Below are 19,604 nucleotides of genomic sequence, written 5' to 3' on the forward strand. Positions count from 1 at the left end.
TATAAGATCCCATGTAATCTGTAATAAAGCGCGCAGCGCAGTCATGTCCCCGTGTGAGGAACTATACCAGACCTCTGTGTGGTGTCTCTTCTTTACCGCAGGCAGCGGGGCATTGGGGTGGGCCTGATTGGTGCTGTACGTATGAATTTCCCTGACAATTGACGCAACCAACTGGGGCGACAAAACCGGAGCCGTACAACGCAGTCCACCCGGATCCACGCCACGGGGAAGCCGTCCTGCTGCAAACCGAGCCTGATCAACTCACAGAACTCAAGGTAAGACCAGCATATATTTATGTTGTGTTTTACACTGCGAGTCTTGCAGCAGGAGGGACTATCTGTGTTTTGTGACCGGACGGGTTGGGTTAAGAGTTCTACACGGTAACTCATGGGCTTCGGGTTTGCCGTCACGGACCACTGACAGTGATAAGCGCACCAATCAACTCACCCAGAAACTAGTCTGTAGTTTATTTGTACTTTTAAGTCCGTAGCGTTCTAGCAAAAGTGAAGGTTGTTTGTTGTATCTGCAGAATTTGTTTTTCTCTGACTTTTCATTTGGTTTCACAGACGAAGGAACCCTCCGTTTGAGTTTATTTAGTTGTTGATGGTTTAGCTGAGAGGGATGCACTCTGTGAGATAGTTCTCACAGACGAAGGAACCCTCCGTTTGAGTTTATTTAGTTGTTAATGGTTTAGCTGAGAGGGATGCACTCTGTGAGACAGGTCCCATAGATGAAGGAACCCTCCGTTTTAGTTTAGTTTAGTTGTTGATGGTTTAGCTGAGGAGAGGGATGCACTCTTTGGGACTGGTTCCATAGAAGAAGATGCCTTCGGTTGTTTTGCCATATATAAGGGGCTAACAATTTGGGTCAGAAGGATGCACTCTATGGAGCATGTTATTATTGTTGTTGTTGTTGTTCTAATATGCGTAAGACCTTATTAAAGAAGACAGAGCCCCTCAAGGGCTGCCGTCGTGCGGATCAATTGGTGGAGGAGAGACAAGAGTTCCAATGTGTAAAATGTAAGAAAACTCTTATGAAAATGTGTAACAAGGACCCGCACGGTAGATTAGTTACATTGGCCATTGGCAGTTAGGTAGGGAGAGAAATATGGGAAACAAGCAAAGTCGAGAGGAAGGTTACAAGACGTGATTTGTTGGCAAAGAGAGAGGAAAAGGTGTATAATATGTATAATCCATACTAGGTGGATATACAGTATATGTGTATATATGTATATACTGTATGTGCAAATAGTTAACTGAGCTTGCTTTTAGAGGAGAAGGTTTGTTTACATAAAGCTGCAGTCTGTGTAGCTTTCCAAGGTCAAGAAGATAACAGCGAGAGACAGAATGCAATAATAACCCTGAAAAAAAAAAAATCTGCTTGCTTAAATGGAATGAAAGCTTGAAATGAATTTAATTAATTATACTGTCTTACAAGGCAGGAAATATAGCAATTTCTAAGGTATATTCTTATAAGCATTCTAAAATACTTCAGCGTTTAATACAGCATATAATAGCTTCAGTAAATAAGAAAAATAGAATGTCTCAGTCACTCAGCAAATTTTTTTCACATAATTTGTCAAAAATAGCGCTCATTCACAATCTTATCTCAATAGAATCATGTACTTTATAACATTATAGCACTCACCTCAATGTTTTTCAACTGATGTATGTTTGTTTGTCAAACTTTTTTTGTCTGTGCATCTGTATGTACTGGTACACCTTCAATGCAGGGTGACGGGGCAGACTTGAGCGCATGGATCGATGAGAGATAGTGACCCGTGTTCAGGCTGTGATTAATGTTCAAATGTGTGATGCAGATATTGACTGGGGATAAAAGTCCCCCCAATGCATAAGACTTTACTTGTTTGTGATGTGGATGCTTAGACTGTCAAGCTGAAATGAAGCTGTGTAGAAAGACGCAAGGAGCCAATATCGAAGGGGTGGAGCTAGATGATGTAGATGACGTAATGTGGGTCATCCCTCTTGTCCACAAGGGAGGGGGTGAGGATCTTGAGCAGCTAGCAAAAGTTTTTTTTTTTTTTCTCTCTCAAATTTGATAAGACATTGCAGGCAGGAACAGATTAATAATGAATTTGCTTAAAGGATGTCACATTTCCAATAATAATAGGTGTTTGTAGATTATTCTGCCCTGATGTAACTTATGTCTCTGTTATTGGTGCTAACATCTTACAGGCCTTATCTGCATCCATCAAATCTTGTTATAATGTTGTACTACTTAAACCCGGTTACTCTTCTTACAATTGAGTACCCTGGTTCAAAGGGGGGTAGGAGAAGGCATAGGTGATCTAGGTATTGCAAATAAGCCATTCTTAAATTTTTTTGCAAGCCATTTTAAAATTTTTTGCAACAAGATTCCGATCCTTTTGAAATAGTATACCAGCATGATTGTCTAGCATTGATGCAACAAGAAAATTTAAGTTTTAAAAAGTTACTGAAAGCCCTTGTTAACAATGCATATTTTGATTTGTTTTTTATAGATGGTACCAGGGTGATTGACGACTCCACACTGCATATGCAGTGGTCACACAACAAGATGTCCTAAAAGCTCTGCCTCCGCATGTCGCAGTACATGAACTAAAGGCCCTCGCTGGGGCGTGTAGAGTGGTAGAAGGTAAGACGGCAACCATTTGCACTGACTCCCGGTATGCATTTGGCATAGCTCATGATTATGGCCCAACATGGAAGGCCAGACAGTTTTTTACCTCAGCAGGACAGCCAATTAAGAATGTTGCAGCAGTGCAGAGTTTCACGGAGACCCTACTTCTACCTGACAAGGTGGAGAGCTCACACCAATTCCTACACCAAGGAAGCAAGAGGCAATGCCATCACAGACCACACAGCAAAGGCAGCGGCCCTCAAGCCATGGAAGAAAAGAAAAAAAGAAGAATTTAACAAAAACTTTGGACTTTGATCTGAACTTGGACTTTGATAAAAACTTTGGACTTTGATATGCTAAGGACTTTACAGTTACAAGCCAGCAAGGAAGAAAAAGACAAATGGACTAAAAAGTGACTGTGTATGGTGAACAGTCAACAGCACTTGCCCACCACGATCCCTGTGCCCCATGATGGACCAGCTGACGCACGGAAAGACACACTTCTCAAAGCAGCAATAAAGTCGACGCTTGAACAAGGACGGGTGGCTCCTGGGTTTTCTGTAGCTGCTGCATCATTTGTCCAACTTTGCATGATCTTTGCCGTAAGCAACAGGGCAGAAGTAAATTTGCCACATAACACTTGCCTAGACCACTCTACCCATTTCAGGGATTGCAAATTGGCTACACTCAGCTCCCACTTGTTGGGAAGTATGAATATGTGCTTGTTGTTGATTTCTTTTCAGGTTGGAGACCTACCCTGTTACCAAAGTAAATAAGCAGGTAACCGCACAGAAGCTCATGAATGAGGTAATCCGCAGATATGGGGTACCGGAAGTAATTGAGTCAAACAAAGGTACACACTTCACAGGTGAAATAATGCAACACATCATGTCTGTTTTGGGTATATTCCAGGCTTTTCACACACCCTACCATCCGCGGAGTAGTGGGAAAGTAGATCCAAAAGGCAATGAAGAAAATGGTCAAATTTTGAATTGAGTGTCTTCCATTAGTTTTTCTTTTTCTCCGGAGGGTACATGCCACAGTAGCTGAGTTTGGGGAATGATTTTTCTTGTTAATTTTGTCATAGGCCTCTCCAAGGAATTGTCAATAATGCATTCTGCAGTCTCTGCTTTTCTCGCAGGTCCTACAGATGAGTGTCACAATCTGAAACCAGGTGACAGGGTCTATGTGAAAAGGTTTGAGCCCACATGGATCCACACTTCGCACTGAAAGAACTCATGATCCTGCATATCCTTTACATGCTATAATGTGGTACAATCCCTCTAACACACACCTTTGACTACTGTACACTAGCCCCCTGTATCAGGGATCAGAACAAATTAATACAATCAAATGTGCAATAAGACTACACTGAGGGTGAAAATCCAACACCACATCGTGCTAAGAGAGAAGTTGACGCTCCAGGTGGTAACCTTGATCCACATGTATACATAGATGCAATAGGAGTGCCAAGGGGGGTGCCAGATGAATTTAATTCTAGAGATCAGGTTAAAGCAGGTTTTGAGTCCTTATTTGCTATTGTCACTGTTAATAATAATGTAGATTGGATGAATTATATCTATTACAATCAGCAGAGGTTTGTAAACTACACCAGAGATGCTTTTGCAAGGGTTAGCTGACCAGTTAGGGCCCACTGCATCCATGGTGTTCCAAAATAGAGTGGCCCTGGATATGATTTTAGCAGAAAGAGGTGGGGTATGTAATTTTCTGTATGTGTATTATCCCTTTGATCAAAAAGAGTATGAGTAAGGGACTGGATAATGTGACACCAAAATTTCCCTTGTTTGAAAAAGATGAAGAGCCAGTTCCGATAATGCCAACCACGTACGTTACCAGAAGAATGGAGAAATGTACTAGTACTGCGCCTGCCTCGATCTCCTAAGATGGATTGTCAGTGGAATTTCCATTTGCCTAGGGATAGTGCAGAAGACCTTAGGTTCCGGCGAGGGCACACCCTGTGGGGTGTTAACTTGTACAGATAGAGGGTATGGATGCCCGGAAATGAGCCCAGGGAATCCATGGCCTCCTTCTGAGGTGAGGTAGGGATATCCCCCCTAGGAGAAGGGACTTACGGCAGTGGAGAAACCCTGACGCAAGGGAGAGGTGACCGAGGAAGAGTGCAAGGTCTGGTGCTTGATCTCCATATAAGTTTTTAGGGGGGGTTGTGAGGGTATATGTATATATTGCCATATGTTTTTTATGCTTTTATACCTGTATGCAAGTTCTATTCAAAGTTCAAATGAGAAAAACTTATATGTCGCCTTATATCAGATATTCCAAAGGCCTTGCAAGGCGAAGACAAAATGTATTTTAAACACAGCAAAGAAGAATCGGAAGAAGGCCGAGTGCTTGGCTGTTTTCCCGGAGGCGCCGTTTCAAGATAACGACTGTTCAACTATGTATATAATTTTCACTGTCTCAGGCCGGAAATCCGGACTTCCCATATATGGTTATGCGGTGAATTTGAGCCAATGAGAACATTACCCATTTCTAGTGATGAGACCAAAGGGTATAAGATCCCATGTAATCTGTAATAAAGCGCGCAGCGCAGTCATGTCCCCGTGTGAGGAACTATACCAGACCTCCGTGTGGTGTCTCTTCTTTACAGCCGGCAGCGGGGCATTGGGGTGGGCCTGATTGGTGCCGTACGTAAGAATTTCCCTGACAACGGCACATTAGGTGAATTTAGTGGAGGCTGGGACAGAGTCAGAGCCTGGGACCGCTCACGTCCTACCCACCCCCAGAATTGCGGGCCCCAGCTCGGTGATGGTATCTGCAGCGGTGTATCCTTCCTCCACTAAACCACCCTCCTCCTCCTCCTCCGCAACCTCTGTCTCGCAATCAAGATGTGTCAGCAGCACGTCGGCAGCAGTCGGTGTTGCGCGGTGTGGCAGCACAGCGGTGGGCAAGCGTTAGCAGGCCGTGCTGAAACTATTCAGCTTAGGAGAGAAGCACACGGTCCACGAACTGCTGCAGGGTCTGACAGAGCAGACCGACCGCTGGCTTTCGCCGCTGAGCCTCCAATCGGGCATGGTCGTGTGTGACAACGGCCGTAACCTGGTGGCGGCTCTGCAGCTCGGCAGCCTCACGCACGTGCCATGCCTGGCCCACGTCTTTAATTTGGTGGTTCAGCGCTTTCTGAAAAGCTACCCACGCTTGTCAGACCTGCTCGGAAAGGTGCGCCGGCTCTGCGCACATTTCCGCAAGTCCCACACGGACGCTGCCACCCTGCGCACCCTGCAACATCGGTTTCGTCTGCCAGTGCACCGACTGCTGTGCGACGTGCCCACACGGTGGAACTCTACGCTCCACATGTTGGCCAGGCTCTATGAGCAGCGTAGAGCTATAGTGGAATACCAACTCCAACATGGGCGGCGCAGTGGGAGTCAGCCTCCTCAATTCTTTACAGAAGAGTGGGCCTGGTTGGCAGACATCTGCCAGGTCCTTGGAAACTTTGAGGAGTCTACCCAGATGGTGAGCGGCGATGCTGCAATCATTAGCGTCACCATTCCTCTGCTATGCCTCTTGAGAAGTTCCCTGCAAAGCATAAAGGCAGACGCTTTGCGCTCGGAAACAGAGCCGGGGGAAGACAGTATGTCGCTGGATAGTCAGAGCACCCTCATGTCTATATCTCAGCGTGTTGAGGAGGAGGAGGAGGAGCATGAGGAGGAGGGGGAAGAGACAGCTTGGGCCACTGCTGACGGTACCCATGCTGCTTGCCTGTCATCCTTTCAGCGTGTATGGCCTGAGGAGGAGGAGGAGGATCCGGAAAGTGATCTTCCTAGTCAGGACAGCCATGTGTTGCGTACAACAAGAAAACTATTATGAGACGGCGCTCCTCCCACTATGGTATGAAGTTATTGTGAATAATATAAATAATATATAAATAGGACTTACCCGTTGCAGGTGGGTGGGCCTGGTATATGACCCCCCACCAAACACCTCCACGTCCTGGTAGGCGTTGTATATATTGCTGGAGAACTTTCGTGCAAACTTTCTGGAAATCCTCCCTCCAGACCGGAATAATTTAGCATAAAACAAAAGGAGCAGGCAGGGATCTGTCACACCACTGAGTGGTGATGCGACAATAAATCAGTGTTGCGTACAGGTACTCTGGCACACATGGCGGACTTCATGTTAGGATGCCTTTCTCGTGACCCTCGCGTTACATGCATTCTGGCCACTACGGATTACTGGGTGTACACATTGCTCGACCCACGGTATAAAGAGAACTTTTCGACTCTGATACCCGAAGAGGAAAGGGGTTCGAGAGTGATGCTATATCACAGGACCCTGGCGGACAAGTTGATGGTAAAATTCCCATGCGACAGCGCTAGTGGCAGCAGGCGCAGTTCCGAGGGCCAGGTAGCAGGGGAGGCGCGGAGATCAGGCAGCATGTACAGCACAAGCAGGGGAACACTCTCTAAGGCCTTTGACAGCTTTCTGGCTCCCCAGCAAGACTGTGTCACCACTCCCCAGTCAAGGCTGAGTCGGCGGGAGCACTGTAAAAGGATGGTGAGGGAGTACGTAGCTGATCGCACGACCGTCCTCCGTGACGCCTCTGCCCCCTACAACTACTGGGTGTCGAAAGCTGGACACGTGGCCTGAACTCACGCTGTATGCCCTGGAGGTGCTTGCTTGTCCTGCGGCTAGCGTCTTGTCAGAGAGGGTGTTTAGTGCGGCTGGGGGAATCATCACAGATAAGCATACGCGCCTGTCAACCGACAGTGCCGACAGGCTTACACTCATCAAGATGAACAAAGCCTGGATTTCCCCAGACTTCTCTTCTCCACCAGCGGACAGCAGCGATACCTAAGCAATACGTAGGCTGCACCCGTGGATGGAAACATCGTTCTCTATCACCATCAAAAACAGGGACCTTTTAGCTTCATCAATCTGTGTATAATATTCCTCCTCCTCCTGAAACCTCATGTAATCACACCGAACGGGCAATTTTTCTTAGGCCCACAAGGCCAAGTCATATAATTTTTCTAAACAATTTTTATACATTTCAATGCTCATTAAAGCGTTGAAACTTGCACCTGAACCAATTTTTATTTTAACTGGGCTGCCTACAGGCCTAGTTACAAATTAAGCCACATTAACCAAAGCGATTAATGGGTTTCACCTGCCCTCTTGGTTGAGCATGGTCAATTTTTCTGAGGTACATTAGTACTGTTGGTACACCAATTTTTGGGGGCCCTCGCCTACAGTGTAATCCAATTAATTTTTGGCCCACCTGCATTAAAGCTGACGTTACATCAGCTGTGTTGGGCACTGCAATGGGATATATTTATGTACCGCCGGTGGCTTCCTGGCACCCACCCATGCTGTAGGTCCACATGGACTTTCCATTAGGGAGATGTACGTGCCTGTGTATACTTATAAAAAACTCGAGCCTGACTGGGGCATGCAGTGTGGGCCAAAGCCCACCTGTATTTTATCTGACGTTAGCTCAGCTGTGATGGGCAATGCAATGGGATATATTTATGTGCCGTCGGTGGGTTCCAGGGAGCCACCCAAGCTGTCGGTCCACACGGAGTTGTAACTGCATGTGTCCACTTCTAAAGAACCCCAGTCTGACTGGGGCATGCAGTGTGGGCTGAAGCCCACCTGCATTAAACATGACATTACCTCAGCTGTGATGGGCACTGCAATGGGATATATCTATGTACCGCCGGAGGCTTCCTGGCACCCACCTATGCTGTCGGTCCACAGGGACTTCACAATAGGGAGTTGTACCTGCCTGTGTCTATGAATTAAAAACCCCGGTCAGGTTGGGGCATGCAGTGTGGGCCGAAGCCCACCTGCATTTAATCTGACGTTAGCTCTGCTGTCCAGGGCACTGCAATGGAATACATTTATGTACAGCGGGTGGGTTCCAGGGAGCCACCAATGCTGTGGGTGCACACGGAATTCCCATTGCGGAGTTGTACCTGCCTGTGACAATTTATAAAAAAACGCGGTCTGACTGGGGCATGCAGACACCTTGACAGAATGAATAGTGTGTGGCACATAGGTTCCCCATTGCTATGCCCACGTGTGCAGCTCCTGATGGAGGTGGCACAGGATTGGATTTCTCATTGCTTCTGTACAGCATTGTGGGCTATCGCCCCGCCCCTTTTAAAGAGGGTTAATGCCTAGCCGTGCCAACCCTCTGCAGTGTGTGCCTGCGGTTGCTCCTCATGGCAGACTCACTTATAAATAAACATGAGGGTGGTGTGGCATGAGGGCAGCTGAAGGCTGCGCAGGGACACTTTTTTGTGCGCTCCGGATGCAGGGTCGTGCGGGGGGGGGGGGGGGGGGGCAGCATGTAACTCAGGAGAAGTGGCAGCGGAGTGTCATGCAGGCAGTGATTGTGCTTTGTTGGAGGTAGTGTGCTGCTTAGCTAAGGTATGCATTGCTAACGAGGGCTTTTCTGAAGTAAAAATTGTTGGGAGGGGGTGGGCCACTCTTGCCGCTATTGTGGCTTAATGGTGGGACCTGGGAACTTGTGATGCAGCCCAACATGTAGCCCCTCGCCTGCCCGATCCGTTGCTGTGTTGTTCCCAGCACTTTCTTGAATTGCCCAGATTTTCACAAATGAAAACCTTAGCGAGCATCGGCGATATACAAAAATGCTCGAGTCGCCCATTGACTTCAATGGGGTTCGTTACTCGAAACGAACCCTCGAGCATCACGAAATTTTCGTCCCGAATAACGAGCACCCGAGAATTTTGGTGCTCGCTCATCTCTACTAAAGAACTTTACTTCCTTGTGTCACTGTCTCTGGCCGTGGATGCCCAGGCAGCTACCTAATCCTGACGCTAATCCCTCACAGTATATAAAAAGATAAATTATCAATTTATAAAGAAACATTTAAAACATTATCATAAAAATAAACAACAGTGGTTGATAAATACCTGAAATAGAATAGATCTATATGTTTGTAGCCTCAATGTAATAATCAGATTAAATATAAAATGATAATATATCTGCTATAAAATTAATTAAGGGAAAGCTGGATCTTTTCAAGTACCTCATTGAGACCATGAGGATGTAAAGTATTAAAACAAAAAATGTAAAACATCTCCTTAGTTCTGAGTTTAGTGAATTCGCCTTTAGGAATTTTTTTAAATCGGGGTGATTTTCATTAAAGAGCGATCAGAGTTGTGATACATGGAAAAGTGCTTAGAGACGGTGTGTTTTAGGTAATTTCTTTTAGTATTGTATCTATGTTGGTTAATACGATTTCGTAGGGTGTTTATTGTACGGCCAACATATCGTTTTTGGCAAGGACATTCAATTAAGTAAATCAGAGGTTCAGAACCGCAGTTCAAATATTGCTTGATCTGAAAAGGTATACTGTCAGGTCCCATATCGACTGATTGCCTTCTGTGGCATATATTCTCGCAACATTCGCAGCCAGGGGTTCCACATCTATATGCTCCTGTATTCGGTGTAGAAGAAAAAATTGAAAGACCCTTTGTTTGAGTGTTTTTTGGAATTTGCGAGGGCATGATGGAGCTAGAATATTTCCCAACGTCTTGCTCCTCCTAAAGATCAGGTTAGGGCTGGTGGAGAGTATTTCTGAGATAAAAGGATCTCCTTTTAGAATATTCCATTGTTTATATAGGTTATTCCTCAGTTCCCTGTGTTTTGAGTTATATCTCGTGATGGAGCAGAGATCATAGCGACCTTCATTCTTCTCAGATGTCATTTGTTTTGTTGTTATTATATTAGTACGTATTGGCCCACCCTCTTGCCTAGCTCTAATATAAGATGTTTTTAATAGGGCTTCTGGATCCTTTTTTTCTTTCAACCTATTATACAGAATTTTTGCCTGCTCGTCAAGTGTTTCAAGGGTAGAACTGTTTCTTCGGATCCGTTTGAATTGTCCGAAAGGAACGTTTAATTTCCATTTTTTCGCATGGCCACTTCTGAAGTCCAGGAAACTGTTGGGATCCACTTGTTTAAAATGTGTTTTTGTACAAATGTTATTTTCCTTAATATCACACGTAGAAAAAACAAAAGGACCCCGCGCTCGTAGAATCCAGGGATTTACAATAATGACGGGAAGCGTCATGTGATTTGAAATGACGTGCTATACAGGTGATGCAGCGATGATGCACTGCACACGTGACATAAAGATGGCCCCCGACAGCGGCATCTACAATGAAAGCGTGAGTGAGCACCATATATAAATGTATTGTTAGTTTTATGTTTGAAAAGGGCGATTGTTGTATATCACCAAAACGCGTTGCATATCAATAAATATATATTACATGGACCGCTGTGTCCTATTGTAAATCCCTGGATTCTAGGAGCGCGGGGTTCTTTTGTTTTTTCTACATGTGATTCTATACCACAGCCGAGGTGAAGGCTGTAACCGGTGGACGACTCTCCGGAGATCCGGATCAAGGACCCAGGGTGGTTGAGCAGGCTAACGTGGATAGTAGGTGCCCGTGGACTCTCAGGCCAGAGAGTTCCACCGAGCACCAGGTGAGTTAACCTCATATTCACCATTATGCAAACCATCATGAGATAGGAGGCGCTGATAGAGTGTTTTCTTATTTTCCTTAATATAGATGTCCAAATCGAAGAGAGTAACTTGTGTAGTGCTACAAGTGCCGGTGAATTCTAAGCCCCATGTGTTTAGGTTCAGATTTTTGATAAATTGTTTTACTTCTCCCATGGTGTCATCCCAAATAAAGATGGTGTCATCAATGTATAGTCTATAGAAATAGATGTGGGGATCTTTGATGTTTTCTTGAAATGCGCCCATATACAGGTTCGCAAGCAGGGCGCGCATTTGGTCCCCATGGCGGTCCCCCTTGTTTGCAGGCAGAAGTGGTTGTTAAATTTAAAAATAATTATTGTAAAGATAAATTCCACACTGTCCAACAGAAATTGTTTTTGTTTTGTGGCATTAAAGTATCTTTTTTTAAAAAGTGGGCAATGGCCTCAATTCCTTGTAAATGTGGGATGTTAGAGTATAGGGAGCAAACGTCAAGAGTTACCCATATATATATATGTTTTTTCCAAAGGATCTGTTGCAATAGGGATAATAATTGAGATGCGTCCTTCAAATATGCAGGGAGTTTTCTTACAAATCTTTGAGGTTAATCTTTTCTAGAATTTATCATTTCAAGCCCTGTCAGTTTTAAAAACGAACCATATTCTCCGAAGATTGTATTAATCATTCATAAATCGGGTTCCAGTGTACCATTGACATACTAGTAGTGGCAGTGTTTTATTTCTATGCGTATTGTAGAGCTCTGGAGTGCGTTATAACGGATCAGGTGGATGATTTGAGCCTTCACTTGGCATGCGTGCAGGAGTCCAGTAAAGTTGGGTACATATCAGCCTATATTCTAACGACTTCAAGCTTGCAATACTGCTAGGGTGATTGAGGACCGAGGCGGGATCAATTGGCATTGTCCCTTCTACTCTCTTCTCCTGTCCAGTGTGGGACAAATTGGTTTGCAGTGCAGGGCCAGGCAGATTGCTGTAGCATTGTGGTCGTAGGTGATGGTCGCTTGTCCGCTGTGTACAGCATTCACAGCTTCTACAATGAATGTATGCAGTCTAAATTCACAAACCTAAAATGATCAACATAGTAACATAGTATGCTAACCAAAAAAGACAAATGTCCAGCCTATTAACCATCCCCCACCCCCTTGTTGATCCAGAAGATTTTTGTCATGATTTTGTCTATGCATGAATATCAAGAATAGGCAGAAATCATAACCAGGTATGGGTTTACGTAGTTTGAGGGGAATTCCTGAGCTTGGGGTGAGGTATGGGGAGGTAATGCAATTATCTCTCTAAAGGCAACAACCACCAGCCTGGGGAGAGCAAATCAGCATCTACCTGTCAAAAGGCCACTTGTATTGACATTGGGACAAAGTATTTCCTGTTCTCTTGTATATCAAAGGCTTGCCAATTACACAAGAGGAAGGGGGGATTAGAACATTATAATTTACCCATCTCATATCTTTATCAATCTATCTAGTATCTAACTATCTATCTATCATTACAGTAGATTCAAGGGGCAAAGGTTGTCAGCTCAACTTTTCTAGTATCCTGAACGACAACTGATTGATACTGGACAGCTGGGGGGACACTTTCTCAATCTCTTTATATGACAGAGCGCTAGTGAAAATTGTGAAATAGGAAAGGCATTCACCAAATATGTGCATCGCAGAAATCTAAGCATTATCTAACTGGTACAGAACATATTTAATCAGGGTAAAAAAAAGTAGACCGATAAATTTAAAAACCTTTTTAACCCCTTAGTGACGAAGCCTGTTTGCGCCTTAGTGACGGAGCCAAATTTTGGAAATCTGACATGCGTCGTTCAACGTAGCATAACTCCATAAAGGCTTTACATATCCAAGTGATTCTGACATTGTTTTTTCGCCACATGTTGTACTTCATTTAGGTTGTAAAAAGAGACCGATATAATTTGTGTATATTTATTAAAAGTACCACTATTGGAAAATTTTTGAAAAAATTGTCATTTTTTCACATTTTCAACCGTAATAGCTCAAATATGTCCAAACATACTGTACAAATTTTTGATAAGATATATATTTCCATCTGTTTACTTTATTCTGAATGCACACTTGAAAAACGTTTGTGTTTTTTTTAACCATTTAGAGGACATACAAATTTAACATTACTTTTCAGCATTTTGAGGAACACTTTGCTTTCCTGCACCAAACCAAGTTTGCAAAGGCTCATAAGTGCCAGAATAATAGATACCCCCTCAAATGACCCCATTTTAAAAACTACATCCCTTAATGTATTCACTGAGGGGTGTCATGAGTATTTTGACCCCACCAGTTTTTTTCAGGAATTAATTCAATTTAGAGGAGAAAAAATAAAATTTCATATTTTTGCAAATATGTCATTTTAAAGGCATATTTTTTTCCTATAGAGCCCATGAAAATGAGGATTTACACACCAAAATGGATACCCCCGTTTCTCCCGTGTTCAGAAACATACCCATTGTGGCCCTAATCTTATGTCTGGATGCACAACGGGACCCAAAATGAAAGGAGTAGTCGGTGTCTTTCAGAACATAAATTTAGCTTGAAGGCGTTTTAGGCCCCATAGCACTTTTGTAGAGCTCTTGAGCGGCCAAAACCAAAGAGAGCCCCCACCAGTGACCCCATTTTGAAAACTAGACCCCTTAACGAATTTATCTAGGGGTGTACTGCCCATTTTGACCCCACAGTTTTTGAAAGAATTGAAGCAAAGCAAAAGGAAAAAATTGTGATTTTCGTTTTTTTGTCAATTCTGTCATTTTAAAAACAGCTTTTTTTGTACAGCACACACATGAATGAAGACTTGCACCCCAAAATAGATACCCCAGTTTTTTCTCGTGTTCAGAAACATACCTATTGTGGCCCTAATCTTTTGTCTGGATGCACAACGGGGCCCAAAATGAAAGGAGTAATCGGTGGCTTTCAGAACAGAAATTTAGCATGAAGGTGATTTAGGCCCCATTGCCTACTTGTAGAGCCCTTGAGCGGCCAAAACGACAGAGAGCCCCCACAAATGACCCCATTTTGAAAACTAGACCCCCTAACGAATTTATCTAGGGGTGTACTGTGTATTTTTACACTACAATTTTTGAATAAATCTAAGCAAAGCAGTAGGAGAAAAATTACAATTTTCATTATTTCGGCAGTTCTATCAATTTAAAAACAGTTTTTTTTGTACAGCACACATAGGAATGAAGACTTTCACCCCAAAATGGATACCCCCGTTTGTCTCGTGTTCAGAACCATAACCCTTGTAACCCTAATCTACTTAAAGGACACATGGCTAGGCCTATAATGGATGGAGCACCCGTTGGATTTCAGGGTACAACGGTATAAATTCCAGGCCCCATTGCCCACTTATAGAGCCATTGAGCGTCCAAAACGATAAAACCCCCCCACAAATGACCCCATTTTAAAAACTAGACCCCTTAATGAATTCATCTAGGGGTGTATTGCGTATTTTGACCCCACAGTATTTGAATAAATCTAAGCAAAGCAGAAGGAAAAAATTACGATTTTCATTTTTTTTGGCAATTTTGTCAATTTAAAAACAGTTTTTTTTGTACAGTGTACATAGGAATGAAGACCTTCACCCCAAAATGGATACCCCCGTTTGTCCCGTGTTCAGAAACATACCCATTGTGGCCCTAAACTACTTACAGGAAACATGGCAAGGCCTATAATGGAGGGAACACCCGTTGGATTGCAGGGCACAACTGAATACGTTCCAGGCCCCATTGCCCACTTGTACGGAATAAAAATTGACACCTTAAAAAAATATCCCCCCCCCCCCCCACACACACACACCCACCCCTACCGCTCCGCCCTTTTCGGCGTTACCCAAATCTTAGATAAAAGTAATAATGTGAACTGTGTAATATTTCCAAAGACAAGGGTAATCACGGAGGCTGGTTGGGATGGGTACATGGGGCTATAAAACCGGGTAACCCCCCTCCTCTCATGCTTTTTGGGGGTATTTCTTGACCTCAGTAGCGGGTATGGGGTGTAAAAAGTGGTGCTCTGTGAGTCTCCGTAAGCTTAATGAGATGCGGCGGTCTCAAACAGAAGGCGCTCAACAAGCTGCTCCTGGAACTGCAGGGAGGCGAACGTTCCCGGGGCTTCTTGTAAAATACGTATTACAGGTAGCGGTCTGAATAACGCCGGGCTCACATGGCTGTAGGTGGAATCTGCTTGCGGAGGCCCGCAGAGGATCCCAGCTGTGAGCCCGGCTGTGACCCTGCGTACGGCTGCGTAATGTACTGCGCATAACTGCCTACTCACACGGGCGGTCATACGCAGTATATATATATTTTTTTGTTTGTATTTCCCGCACCGTCGCTTAGCGATGACGCGGGTACCCGCAGCCCGTATACAAGGTAGTTGCGTATGGGCTGCGGGTATATCCGCGACCATGGAGCACAATGGGCTCTATGTTGCGGATATCCGCGGTAAAATAGAACCTGCTGCGTTCTCTTTTCTGCGAGTGGATTACGCAATTCCGACCCGCTAATGTGAGTGGAATTGTATAATCCAATGCGATTGATCCATGTATCACCACGGATCAGACTCATGCGGAATCCGTAATTCCTATCCGGTCATGTGAGACCGGCCTAAGGTAGATCGCTACCTTTTTTTCACGTGACCGGGGACCGCCCAACGAGGGCACCCGTCACTGCTCCAGGCTCTCGGCGACCGTTGGTCGCTGGGAGCAAGGAGATTTTAAATTTCCTGGGCTCCCCGACTCCTGCGCATGTGTGCGATGTTTTGCCGTCGGTCGCATGCGCAGAATCCGGGAACGTTCACGGAAGAAGATTGTGTCGGGGCGCAAATACGGAGGCCTCCGGCAAAAAGTTTCATCTCCTCTCACCGATCGCATCAGTGAGGGGAGATGAACCTTCACCTTTTTTTTACTTTTACGTGATCACCATTATCCATTGGATAACGGCGAACACGTGATCAGGAACCACTCACCGCGGCCTCCCGTGAAATCTCCAGGCTCTCGGCTAAGTTTTGTAGCCAGGAGCAGGGAGATTTTAAATTACCACGGCTTTTGCGCATGCACCTGCCATATTGGCGACGGGCGCGTGCGCAGAAGCTGGGGTAAGGTCCGCGGATAAATCCGCGGGCCTTAGGTACGTCATTTCATCCTCCCTCACAGATATGATCCGTGGGGGGAGATGAAAAGCAAGTTTTTTAAACTTTTTTTATTTAACTTTTTGCAATTTTTTTTTTTACTTTTTACCTTTTTTATTTTTATTTTTTAACTTTTTGCACTTTTTTTTTTACTTTACATGATCACTGTCATCCATTGGATGACAGTGATCATGTCCCCAGTGACATCCCTCTGCTCTTGGCTACACATGGCAGCCAAGAGCAGAGGGATTTTGAATTTCCCGGGGCTCGAGCCCCTCTGTGCACGCGCCCGATGTCAATCATCGGGCGCGCATGCGCAGACCGGGATTTCGGGTCCCGGGACATCGGGACATCGCAGAGGACCGGGGGTGAGTATTTTCACCTCCCCTCATGGATCCGATCCATGAGGGGAGGTGAAACCTTACCTTTTTTTCACTTTTTCAACTTTTTCGCGATCGCCGCTATCTAATCGATAGCGGCGATCGCGGGCCCGGGGACCGCTCACAGCGGTCCCCGGTAACACCTCCTGGCTCCCGGCTACCTTCAGGAGCCGGGAGCCAGGAGATTTTAAATTTGCCGGGGGCTCCCGGACTTCTGCGCATGCGCGTGACGTCATCGTCTGGCGCGCATGCGCAGAAGGCCGCCGGCGGGTCCGGGAGGACGAGATCTCCGTGGGACACCGCCGACAAGCCGGGTAAGTAATTTCAGCTGCCCTGGTGGAGCCGATCCAGCAGGGCAGCTGAAGAACTAACTTTTTTGACAGTTTTCTTTACTTTTTTGCGATCGGCGCTAGCTATCGGCTAGCGCCGATCGCAATGCTGGGGGGGACTGCCCGCATCCTGGGATGACAGCTCCATGCTGTCGGCTACCTGCGGGCACCGACAGCATGGAGCTGTCACGTCCTCAGGCAAGTGGGCATTAATCCAAAGAGGATGCATAAAACTACGTCCTCTAGGATTAAGGCCCACTTTCTGAGGACGTAGTTTCCCGATGGGGCAGTCGTTAAGGGGTTAATAATCTCGGCGATCAGCTGCAAATTGTCACACTAACAAGACAGACGTACCCAGGAAGACATGGTTCTTCTTAGAAGCTTTTGAGTATGCCACATGAGAGCCTTACAGGAATTTGGTAGTAGATTTAAGAGAAGACACAACAGAGGAACTCCTCTTAAGCACGGGGTTGTTTCCACCAGCTTTAGCGGCGGTGTACATTCAAAAGAAAACTGCCTCTAAGAAGTGAGTTAATCATCCTACTAACTATTGTAAACTCTGCACATTGTGCTGACAAGATGTCTGAGGGATTACACTGCAATTGGGGCCTCTTAAAAAGCTGATAAAAGCAACACCTACAGTCAGAAAGTCTACTTTGTGCAATGCAAGCAGTGCTTTAATCATAACCATAGAGGAAATTGCTTTAAGTAAAAGGGCGAATACCTCTAAAACAGCCTGGGTGATAAAACCCTGGCAATAAGAAAAAAAAAAAACGGATATTGAATCAGGCGGGAAAAGGGGGGGGTTACAGGTTCACTCTTAGGCTTTGCGATTTCAATAATGAGACTGTGCTTCAGCACACTGGCCCAGAGAACAGCTGATCACTAGGGGCCCCAGTGACAGACTTCACAGATCTATTATTCATGACTGATCTTGAGAATGAGCCATCAATAGTTGACAACTGGACGATCCCTTTAATTATCAACTAAATTCAGCTACAAATCTGTAATCCAGGAAAAAACAAAGAGAAACCAAAAAGTTTGGCTCAGTAGATAGGGAGTAATAGGCACCGGCCAGGATAAGGACAAAATAAAACATATGTGAGTGGGTTCTTATACATTAAAGGGGTTGTCCCGCGCCGAAACGGGTTTTTTTTTTTTTTTCAACCCCCCCCCGTTCGGCGCGAGACAACCCCGATGCAGGGACGTACAGAAAGCTCACCGGAGCGCTTACCTTAATCCCCGCGCTCCGGTGACTTCTATACTTACCTGTGAAGATGGCCGCCGGGATCCTCTGCCTCCGTGGACCGCAGCTCTTCTGTGCGGTCCACTGCCGATTCCAGCCTCCTGATTGGCTGGAATCGGCACGTGACGGGGCGGAGCTACACGGAGCCCCATAGAGAACAGGAGAAGACCTGGACTGCGCAAGCGCGGCTAATTTGGCCATCGGAGGGCGAAAATTAGTCGGCACCATGGAGACGAGGACGCCAGCAACGGAGCAGGTAAGTATAAAACTTTTTATAACTTCTGTATGGCTCATAATTAATGCACAATGTATATTACAAAGTGCATTAATATGGCCATGCAGAAGTGTATAGACCCACTTGCTGCCGCGGGACAACCCCTTTAAGTTCAAAAGACTTCAATGGAAAGAGCATCATGGGATGGATGATTAAAGGGCAGAATTCCATCAGAAATTGATAGGCGCAGTCATTTTTATTCAATACCTGCAAGCACTTTTGAGTTAGGGATGATATGCTGATTGTTAATAAAGGTTTATTGAATTATATAATATGGGAAACACTAATTGTATGACTTCTCAATTATCATGATATTAATAAACCTAGTATACAACTGAGATCATCTTGATAGTCGGTAACAGAAGTTCACGTGAGGCGGCCGAGGTTTTCAATCACGATAACCCAAGAAGACAAGCAGATTCTAAAATATTAATATAGGTTCTCCGCTGTGTAAGTTTTCCATAGTCAAAAATGGCTGCTCCCCTGTGTGAATTCTCCAACGTCTAACAAGATTTGATGTATAGCTAAAATATTTCCAACAATCTGAACATACAGTAAATGCAGATTTTCCCCTGTGTGAGTTCTCTTATAGTTAACAAGATCTGATTTGTCTTAAAAATATTGAAATAAGTAAAAAGATGAGATTAGCGTTTCAATGTGAGGTGGAAGGGATGGCAGAAAAGGAAAAGGAACAGGAAATCCAATAGGACTCACCCCAGACGTACCAGACCCTTTAAAAAGGTCACGGTCCGTCTAATGATCCTAGAAGGCAATTAATATCCACAGCAAGTAATATGATGTCGTCAATGGATCCTGATTACTGGTCAAAATGACATCCCAATGGGGGAGAGCATCGCAGGGTGACTCTAGGTAAAGAATATACCAGAGGCAGCAAAGGAAGTATACAATAAATTTAAAAAAACCCAGTGCTCCAGTAATCGGATAAGTGAAGTGAAAAAGCAGGAGGACTTACTTAGCAGGGGTGTCAGTGGAAATGACACCCCGGAATATCCTGGTCAGCTCGTAGAAATAAAGCCTTGTCCAGATGGTGACGAGGAAGGAACATTTATT

The 19,604-nt window shown here is 45.0% G+C and overlaps 1 protein-coding gene across 1 annotated transcript in view; it reads right to left on the minus strand.

The window, feature by feature from the left end:
* The window catches only part of LOC136624385 (oocyte zinc finger protein XlCOF22-like), a 177,948-nt gene that overhangs the window by 81,867 nt on the left and 76,477 nt on the right, over nucleotides 1–19,604 (minus strand). The gene's annotated exons all lie outside the window — the stretch shown is intronic.

The sequence above is a fragment of the Eleutherodactylus coqui genome, chromosome 4 (assembly GCF_035609145.1).
Source record: "Eleutherodactylus coqui strain aEleCoq1 chromosome 4, aEleCoq1.hap1, whole genome shotgun sequence".
In the NCBI taxonomy this organism is placed as follows: Eukaryota; Metazoa; Chordata; class Amphibia; order Anura; family Eleutherodactylidae; genus Eleutherodactylus; species Eleutherodactylus coqui.